This window comes from Lepus europaeus, chromosome 14, assembly GCF_033115175.1.
Source record: "Lepus europaeus isolate LE1 chromosome 14, mLepTim1.pri, whole genome shotgun sequence".
NCBI classification, from domain to species: domain Eukaryota; kingdom Metazoa; phylum Chordata; class Mammalia; order Lagomorpha; family Leporidae; genus Lepus; species Lepus europaeus.
The window spans coordinates 84,128,051-84,137,940 of NC_084840.1; the positions used below are offsets into that span (position 1 = coordinate 84,128,051).

General features: G+C 39.3%; 1 pseudogene; it reads left to right on the plus strand.

The window, feature by feature from the left end:
* Positions 1 to 4,217: 4,217 nt before the first annotated feature.
* Positions 4,218 to 9,128, plus strand: LOC133773494 (protein TFG-like; annotated as a pseudogene).
* Positions 9,129 to 9,890: the final 762 nt, after the last annotated feature.

Consider the following 9,890-nt stretch of genomic DNA (forward strand, 5'->3'; position numbering starts at 1 on the left):
TATATAAAGAGAATTGAAAATGAATCTTGATGCAAATGGAAGGGGAGAGGGAGCGGGAGAGGGGAGGGTTCCAGGTGGGAGGGAAGTTATGGGAGGGGGAAGCCATTGTAATCCATAAGCTGTACACTGGAAATTTATATTCATTAAATAAAAGTTAAAAAAATAAAAAAATAAAAAAATAAAAAAATAAAAAAAAGTATATGTCAATGCAAAGAACTAACACTATTCCAGAAATCATGAAGCACAACAAACTTGGTGCACGTATTCTACCTAATATGAAGACTTACTGTAAGTACTATAATCAAGACAGTGTGGTTCTACAACAAATATTGGCAAATAGGTGAGTAACAGAATAGAGAACTCAAAATGTTCTGAAGTGAGGATCCTCATTTCAACAATTTAATTTCAACAGGATTCTTTTCTCAGCCTTTGAATGAGGATCAAGTGTAATTCCAACAAAAGCACTCAAGCTTTGTAGCAGGCAAAAAAGAAAAAAAAAACTTTTTAATAAGTGGTTTTAGAGTAATGTTGTTTTCATGAACACACACACACATACTTCAGCTCCTATCTCATACTATACACAGAAATCAATTTGGATTGTGTTATGGATACAAGTTGAATATCCCTTATCTGATGTACATAAGACTATAAGAAACATTTCAGATGTAAGATTTTCATTTTTCAGATTCTGTAATATTTGTGTAAACACAATCTTTTAGAGATGCAATCCAAATCTATACCAGGAATTCATTTCTGTTTTGTGTGCATTTTACATACATAGCCTGAAGATAATCTTAATATTACCTCATAATATTACCTTATAATATCTCCATAATATTTGTAAGGAGCCTGTATTATTACCTCAGTCCATTACGTGGGGTGAGGTGTGGAATTTTCCATTTGTGATATCACATTGGCACTAAAGGTTTTGGATTTGGGAGTGTTTTGGAATTCAGAGTTTTGGATTAGACATGTTCAACCTGCACATACATAAAATGGAGAACTACAAAGCTTCAACAACTAAAGTAGCAGGATATTGTAATGACTTAGAGGTAATATTATTTCTTAAACAAGTAACATAAGAATCATAAAAAAAATCATCTATAAATTGGTCTTATAAAATGAGAAGCATGTCTTGAAAAGAAAATGAAAAAGTGTATGCTGAAAGAAAATGTTCTTAGAGCCTGCATTTGGAAAAGGGCTGATATCACGTGTATATAATTATCTTTCATAACTCAATAATAAGTATAAAAGAAACCCAAAGACTAATGACTGAAAGATGTGTCATGAGACATTTCATAAAGTGGAATTCACAAAGGTAGAGTAAACGTATGGGAATGAACAACTGCTATACACTAATTACATAGCTGTAGTTGCAAAGTGAAAATGCCAAGTATTGGTGAGAAGCAAAAATGAGAACTTACATATTTTTGTTAGAATGTACATATTATAATAATTTTGAAGAAATTTATAACAGTTGCTTATTAAAAAATACATCTCCCTTAAGAACCAGTAATTCCACTTTGGTCTTCATCTCAGAAACGAAAGCATAAAGTCCCCAAAATACTTGTCCAAAGCTTTTTGTGGAAACTCTATTTATATGAACAAAACTTGGAAACAGCTCACCAGTCCATCAGCAGAAGAATAGTTAAACAGCTTAGTCATAGAATGCTACTTGTCCGTGGGGAGGAGCATTGATATTGGTGAATCTCAATTCATAAATTAAGCTGAGTATACCTTTATAAAATATTAAATCTTGTAGCAATCTCTTCTTTGTTGAAAAGACATTTATTAACAGGGCTTGCCTGGGAAGGCGGTCTTAGGTGTAAGGAGTTTGATATAGATGGAAATTTGAGTTTGGGCTCCACAGTTGTGATTGCCTGATGGATTAAGATTTCAGAGGTTGGAATTCTCAAATAAAGTATATTCATGAACTAAATATAAGATATTTGAAGAAGTAAAAAACGTAGTGGTAGAAATGAATAAGCAACAAAAGAAAACTAAAGATAGCAATTCACATTTCAAAACAAATAGAAGGGCCGGCGCTGTGGCATAGTGGGTAAAGCTGCCTCCTGCGGTGCTGGCATCCCATATGGGTGCTGGTTCAAGTCCCAGCTGCTCCACTTCCCATCCCCAGCTCTCTGTTGGTGACTGGGAAAGCAGTAGAAGATGGCTTAAATCCTTGGGCCCCTGCACCCACATAGGAGACCCAGAGGAAGCTCCTGGCTCCCGGCTTTATTTATTTATTTATTTATCTTCATTTATTTATTTGACAGACAGGGTTAGACAGTGAGAGAGAGACAGAGAGAAAGGTCTTCCTTCCATTGGTTCACTCCCCAAATGGCCGCTATGGCCGGCGTTGCGTTGATCCGAAGCCAGGAGCCAGGTGCTTCCTCCCAGTCTCCCATGCGGGTGCAGGGACCCAAATACTTGGGCCATCCTCCACTGCCCTCCTGGGCCACAGCAGAGAGCTGGACTGGAAGAGGAGCAACCAGAACTTTTAGAACCGGCGCCCATATGGGATGCTGGCGCTGCAGGCCAAGGATTAACCAAGTGAGCCATGGCGCCAGCACCTCCTGGCTTCAGATCAATGCAGTTACAGCCATTGTGGCCAATTGGGGAGTGAACCAGTGGATGGAAGACCTCTTTCTCTCTGCCTCTCCTTCTCTCTCTGTGTAACTCTGACTTTCAAATAAATAAATCTTTAAGAAAACAAGTAGAATGTATAGAAATGGTTTAAATTAAAAGGTAAAAGACAGTTGAAAACCAGATTCAGTCCACATGAAGGGAGAGATCAGGAAGTGCAAGACATTATTAAGACTGCACAAGAGGCCGGCGCCGTGGCTCAATAGGCTAACCCTCTGCCTGTGACGCTGGCACCCCAGATTCTAGTGCAGGTCGGGGCGCCAGATTCTGTCCCGGTTGCTCCTCTTCCAGTCCAGCTCTCTGCTGTGGCCCGGGAAGGCAGTGGAGGATGGCCCAAGTGCTTGGGCCCCTGCACCCATGTGAGAGACCTGGAAGAAACTCTTGGGAATTGGCTTCGCTAGGCTCAGTTATGGTTGTTGCAGCCATTTGGGGAGTGAACGAGCAGCTGGAAGACCCCTCTCTCTCTTTCTCTCTTTCTCTCTCTGTTTCTGCTTCTCTCTGCAACTCTGTCTTTTAAATAAATAAAATAAATTTTTTTAAAGAAGAGATACATCCATCATACATACAGAAATCACAAATACTACCAATGAGAAAAAAGTTATTTTATTTTAAAAATATTTATATGTTACAAAGATACTCCTAAATAAAGAAAAAATAATAATTATCATATAGCCTGAAAAGCAAATCATCTCATAAAAACTATTTAAATAATTACTTTTTTCATTTTTATTAATCAGAAGAGAACATATTTCAATTATTAATCAGATATGATTCAGAAAAGATAACCATACTTTCCTACCTCCTTCCCTCAACCTCTCTCTTTGCAATAACATAATTTTTGTAATAACATAATTTCAATTTATTTTACTATCACAGGCTTAATGCACCACTCTGCACAATGTTCAGCAAGTAAAAACTACAAAGACCATGGTCCAGAGGAATATAGAAAAGGGCTATAAATAATAATAATAATAAAAAGATGCCAGTTTCATGCTCATACAGTATTTGTATTCCATAGTAACTACTATGGAAAACATGTGATATTTATCCTTTGAGGACTGGCTTATTTCACTAAGCATAATAGTCTCCAGTTGCATCCATTTTGTTGCAGAGAATTTCATTCTTTTTTTATAGCTGAGTTGTATTCCATAGTGTATATATACCACATTTTCTTTATCCAGTCACCAACTGATGGACATCGGAGTTGATTCCATATCTTAGGTTTTGTGAATTGAACCACTGGAAACATGGACACAAATAACTCTTTCATAGACTGATTTAAAAGAAACAAGAGGCGATTGGCTGGAGCCCCCCCGCAAGCCTGCAAATGAAGTGCGGGGGCTGGGGAGGGTGACAGACCAGGTGGTGACTGCAGCCTCCCCCCACGAGCCTTCCCTCACCCTAGCTGGGTCAGCGCAGACTGATGGAGAGGCGGTGGCAGCCTCAGCAAGCTGTTTATATATGTGTTATATATATATATATATATATATATATATATATATATATATATGTTCTATATATACAAGTCTGTTTCTCTAGACTTGTATATATAGAACATCCTGGAATCCACCATGAATGGACAGTTGGACCTAAGTGGAACCCTAATCATCAAAGCTCAACTTGTGGAGGATATTTGATGAATTCCCATTCATAATGAAGCTATCACTTATGATGAATTAGTGCTAATGGTGCAACGAGTTTTCCGAGGAAAACTTCTGAGTAATGATGAAGTTACAATAAAGTATAAAGATGAAGATGGAGATCTTATAACAATTTTTGATAGTTTTGACCTGTCCTTTGCCATTCAGTGTAGTAGGATACTGAAACTGACATCATTTGTTAATGGTCAACCCAGACCCCTTGGATCAAGTCAGGTGAAATACTTCCATCGAGAACTGATAGAGCTTCAAAATAAAGTGAATCACTTATTGGATAGCTTGGAGCCACCTGGAGAGCCAGGACCTTCCACCAGTATTCCTGAAAATGATACTGTGGGTGGTAGAGAAGAAAAACCTACTGCTTCTGGTTCTTCTGGAAAACAGTCTACTCAGGTATGGCAGCAAGTATGTCAGCTTTTGACCCTTTGAAAAACCAAGATGAAATCAATAAAAATGTTATGTCAGCATTTGGCTTAACAGATGATCTGGTTTCAGGGCCACCAAGTGCTCCTGCAGAAGATCGATCAGGCACTCCTGACAACATTTCTTCCTCCTCCTCAGCAGCTCACCCACCAGGAGTTCAGCTGCAGCAGCCACCACACACAGGAGTCCAGACACAAGGAGGTCAGATGGAAGGCCAGCTGTACCAACAGTAAAGCAACAGGCTGGTTATGGTGTGCAGCAGCCACCTCAGCAGTATGATGTGCAGTATGCAGCCAGTTAGAGTCAGCAGACTGGACCCCAGCAACTGCAGCAGTTCCAGAGATATGGCCAACAACCAACTTCCCAGGCACCAGCTCCTGCCTTTTCTGGCCAGCCTCAACAACTGTCTGCTCCACCGTCACAGCAGAACCAGGCGAGCAATTATCCTCCACAAACTTACAGGACCCAAACGTCTCAGCCTACTAATTACACTGTGGCCCTGCCCGTCAACATGGAATGGCTCCAGGCCAACAAGTTTATAGAGAGATTCTTTTTTTAAAGATTTATTTATTTATTTGAAAGTCAGAGTTATGCAGAGAGAGGAGAGAGAGAGAGAGAGAGAGAGAGAGAGAGAGAGAGAGAGAGATATGTCTTCTACCCACTGGTTCACTCCCCAATTGGTGGCAACGGCCAGAGCTGCACTGAATCGAAGCCAGGAGCCAAGAGCTTTTTCCATGTCTCCCATGTGGGTGCAGGAGCCCAAGGACTTGGGTCATCTTCTACTGCTTTCCCAGGCCGCAGCAGAGAGCTGGATAGGAAGTGGAGCAGTCAGGTCTTGAACTGACGCCCATATGGGATGTCAGCACTTCAGGACAGGGCGCTAACCCACTGCACCACAGCACTGACCCCTATAGAGAGATTCGTAAACCTACATATACTTAGTAAATACCCATAAGTCCCATGAAACAATAATTGTAGTAGTAATGATAAAAGCATAGATGGACAATTCCATTGTCATAATGGGAAGCTTAACATACTTTTCACAATGATTAATTTCAAGCAATCAATTAATTATCAAAAACAGAATAGTTAAGCAACACGAATACACAATTTGTATGCACATTTACATAACATATGTGTGTGAGAAATACAATCTGTAAAACTCATGATTTGCTAAGGTATAAAACATGTTTTAGTAGATTCCAAAAATTGCTATCATTGTTGACCATACTCTGATACAAATTCAAATGAACTAGGACTAAATAAGCAAAACGTTGACCACTGAATTCCCATGTGTTTCAGTGGAGGATGGCCCAAGTGTTTGGGCTCTGCATCCCATGGGAGACCAGGATAAGCACCTGGCTCCTGCCATCGGAACAGCGCGGTGCGCTACCGCGGCGGCCATTAGAGGGTGAACCAACGGCAAAGGAAGACCTTTCTCTCTGTCTCTCTCTCTCTCACTGTCCACTCTGCCTGTCAAAAAAAAACAAAACAAAACAAACAAACAAACAAAAAAAAAACAAATATATTTCTAAAAAGTCATGATTAGGAAAGAGACTTAGAAAGTAGCTAACCACTTAACCAATTCTCAGACCACATGTTATTCTCAGTGGTGGAAGTTAGGAGCTAGGCATGTGTGGCCACTTACATCAGTTCAATATCATCCTGTTTTCCTAGCCAATCTTTGACAAGAAGAAATTAAGGTATAAATTATAAATATGGCCCCACTACCATGGATCCTCAATTGACTCAGCTTGGCTTGTGGCGCACCACTTGTACAGAAGAGAGACTAGTCTTTATACATATTTATTTTATCACCTGTGGAGCTGACCGTCTCAACCTACCTAGCATTAAGGTCAGACTCTGTGATGCAGACTCTCATCACCTGAGTTATGGAGAATATGCTGAAAACTAGTTCTAGGATATGCTCATAAGGGTAGCCAAGCTGCAACAGAGTTGTAATGTACTGTCTCTAGTGACCTGCATTAGTGACCTAATGACAAAGTGCAGGTGCTATTGGGAAGTGTGGCCCTCTGAGTCGTGGGATGGAGGCTTTTGTGTGTGAGAAACCTTCCCCCCATGCTAGCTGAGAGCAAACTCCCGTGCCTGGAGAGTGATCATCTGGCAATATAAGGTCTGCTTCCATGAAACTTCTCCATCACTCATTGTCTGCACCCCATTAACTGAAGTCAGTCCAACACTGCCTGGTTATGGAAGCATACACTCTTTTCTGGAAAGAATAGGATGCATGGAAATCAATGACTGCATACTGGCAGGTCCAGAGGAATTTGTGTAGAAGATCATGAATCTCTTCCACAGGGTGTATGGATGTAAGATTGAACAGGGAGACATCCTCGATGTGACAGCATTCACCTGTGATGTGAGATTTAAGGCTTTTGCAAAAACATGGAGTGGTTTCATGGGATGTATCCTTAAACTGCGTGCATCAAGGACTAATGGTGTGTGGGCAGGGGGATATTGACATTTGCATAGCATGATAAATGTCCGAAGAGTTAGGTTCATATTAGAATGGATTCACTCTATAAGAAGGGAAAAGTTTCTTTCTGACCATGTACCTAGCAGGGGCCAAAGGGTATTTTCTTTGAATGAAAAATGTAGCAATGTGTCCCCTTTTGTGTAAATTGATAGCAAACAACGGTTTTCCTGGAACATGACTCTAGTACCAATGGCTCAGTTAGTATACGAAATGAAAGATAGGAGGTGGCAACCTCAACCATCAAAAGTCATGTGAGTCTTGTGATTACCACCTGTTGAAAGGCCAGAAAAAAATGCCTTCTTGTCCATCAGCACTCATGGAGGTTACTAAGGATAATGCTATCCCTTGTAAAGAATTAGAAGGCCAACCAACTAGGGGACTCTCTATTGAAATCATTGTGATACATCATAACAACCAGAACAGGTAAAGGCTGTCCCAATGAAAAGCATATTCTATTACCGTACTCAGAATCCATTGATTCTAGTGGTGGCTGACATATCTTGAGAAAGTTCCCTGCAATGATTTGCAAGTATGCCTGGAAAAATATTTCTTTGGTCTTCTAGAAGGATATGAGTCCTTTGCTAGGGTAACCATTTTCTGAAAAAAGACATATGTACAATTTTTATGAGGCATTACAAATGATTTCTTGGCCAACACAGCCTTAACAGACATGAAATGATTTTTAAAACCTATCGTTGGAAAAGATCAGAGAAACTTGACTTTAGATGATAAGGATGGAGGTGCATATTCATGCTCTGAGCTCGAGACTATACTATAAAGGTATCCACCATAACTGATTACATAACTATCATAGCTAACTATATCATATATACATATATACTTATTTGGTAATGCTAGTTCACTAAATTGATGGCTTTATACTAACTGGAATTTGTGATTAAGACATGAAAACTACCCAAAAGATCTGAGAACTGCTTGTAGTCCCACAGAGATGGAGAAAATACTACATTTCAGGGACCTGAGAGATCAGTGTCATGTTTAGAGTATTATCATGATTAAATTAGTCTGGGATATCCACTTGCTCCATGAAAGGGTAAGCTATTCTGCATTGCCCTTACTGCCAGCACTAAGAGGTAGTACAATGCTTGTGGACCTGCAGAATTTTGGAAGCATTACTCGATACAGCAATTCAATATGGCCTAAAAGCTGTCAATTTTAATTGGAGCCCAGGTCAAGAGAATTCTTTACAGCTTGATCAGTCTGAAATACAAACTGGATTTGTCGGTGGGTGAGGTGACTTAATGCTGAAGTAATGTTAACGGATAGGAATGATGTTTGAGGTGTTCAGGAAGCTCCAGTGCAAGAAATGCAGTATATACTTCAAGAGCTACCTATTACCAACCGAATATAACTGAGTCCTCTAATGCATAAATTCAAGTAAGCCGGAATCAATCATTCTCCTGGAAGTACCATGTTGAGAATCAGATCTGAGCCTGTCTATTGGCACGAATAAAATGGACAAGTAGGTGACCTTGATTCCTTGTTGTCAATAATGTCTCTTGCTCGGTGTATACCTTTGCTCTTATGGTGAATGCCCCATGACTGATGTAGCATGTATTTTTCATGCAAGTCAGGACAATTTTGATAACACCAAACAGACTCTTTAACCATTTTTTTTTTTGTGAAGCTCCAGGCACAAATCAGAATTCTACAAGTATCAGAGAAATAAACAAGATGCTTGTTTATCCACCTCAAAAGGAGAGAGAGCTGCCTTGAGCTATGACTGTGTATCATCTGTCAGCAACTTGCAAAAGGACTCTGGAAGGAATGAGGTGGAGGATCCAGCAAGAAAAAATCTTTATAAAAAGCCCCTGAGTGCACCTATAGGAGAGAGCTACAGTTATGGTGATCCTGGAATTTCATATGAATGCTCACAGTTTTAGAGAAGGTTCCTAACACCCAGGTAGACAGGATGATGGGTGCTGAGACTGTCCTCCATGCTTTTTTCTTGGCTATCCTGGATCCAAGAATAACATTACCATAGTAATAAGGATGGACCCTCAGGTTTTGAGTCATTCTAACAACATTGGAACCCTCATAACTTGCAAACAGCACTTATGACTGTAACTCATTGTGATACAATCAGGAACTGGATTATTACTAAAAATACAGGAAGTATTTGTTGTGGCTAGTTGGAGGGTAAGTATATCATTGAATATAAGAGAGCAATTCTTTCATAGGAAAATTTGAAATTTTGTGACATATGTCTGTTCAAAAATTCTTTGAGATTCTCTAAAGTTTCTACTTGGGATGGGTAAAACATTTAAGCTACATAGCAGGGGAACAAAGAAGTTTTTAAGAACTAATGTTGGGTTTTCAAAGGAAGAAATTCTTTATCCCAATATTCTAACAAATCTTAATTAAATCATCACTTTTGTGCCAGCCAGCAGCAGTTGTGGGTTTTGCCAAAAGAAGGAACTTCTTTTGCAGTGAAATGTATTAATTTTTAATGAAAATTGAGAGTTATAGTTAAAAGAAATTTTTAAAACTTATTTAAAAGTTAAATAAAATAATACACAACTGTAGTGTTCACTTTACAATAAGGAAAACCAATAATAAAAATACATCTGGAGTACTTAGTTACTCAAACATCTTTTGCTCTGTCAGAATGCTTTAAAACTACATGTTAGTAGTACTCACATTGC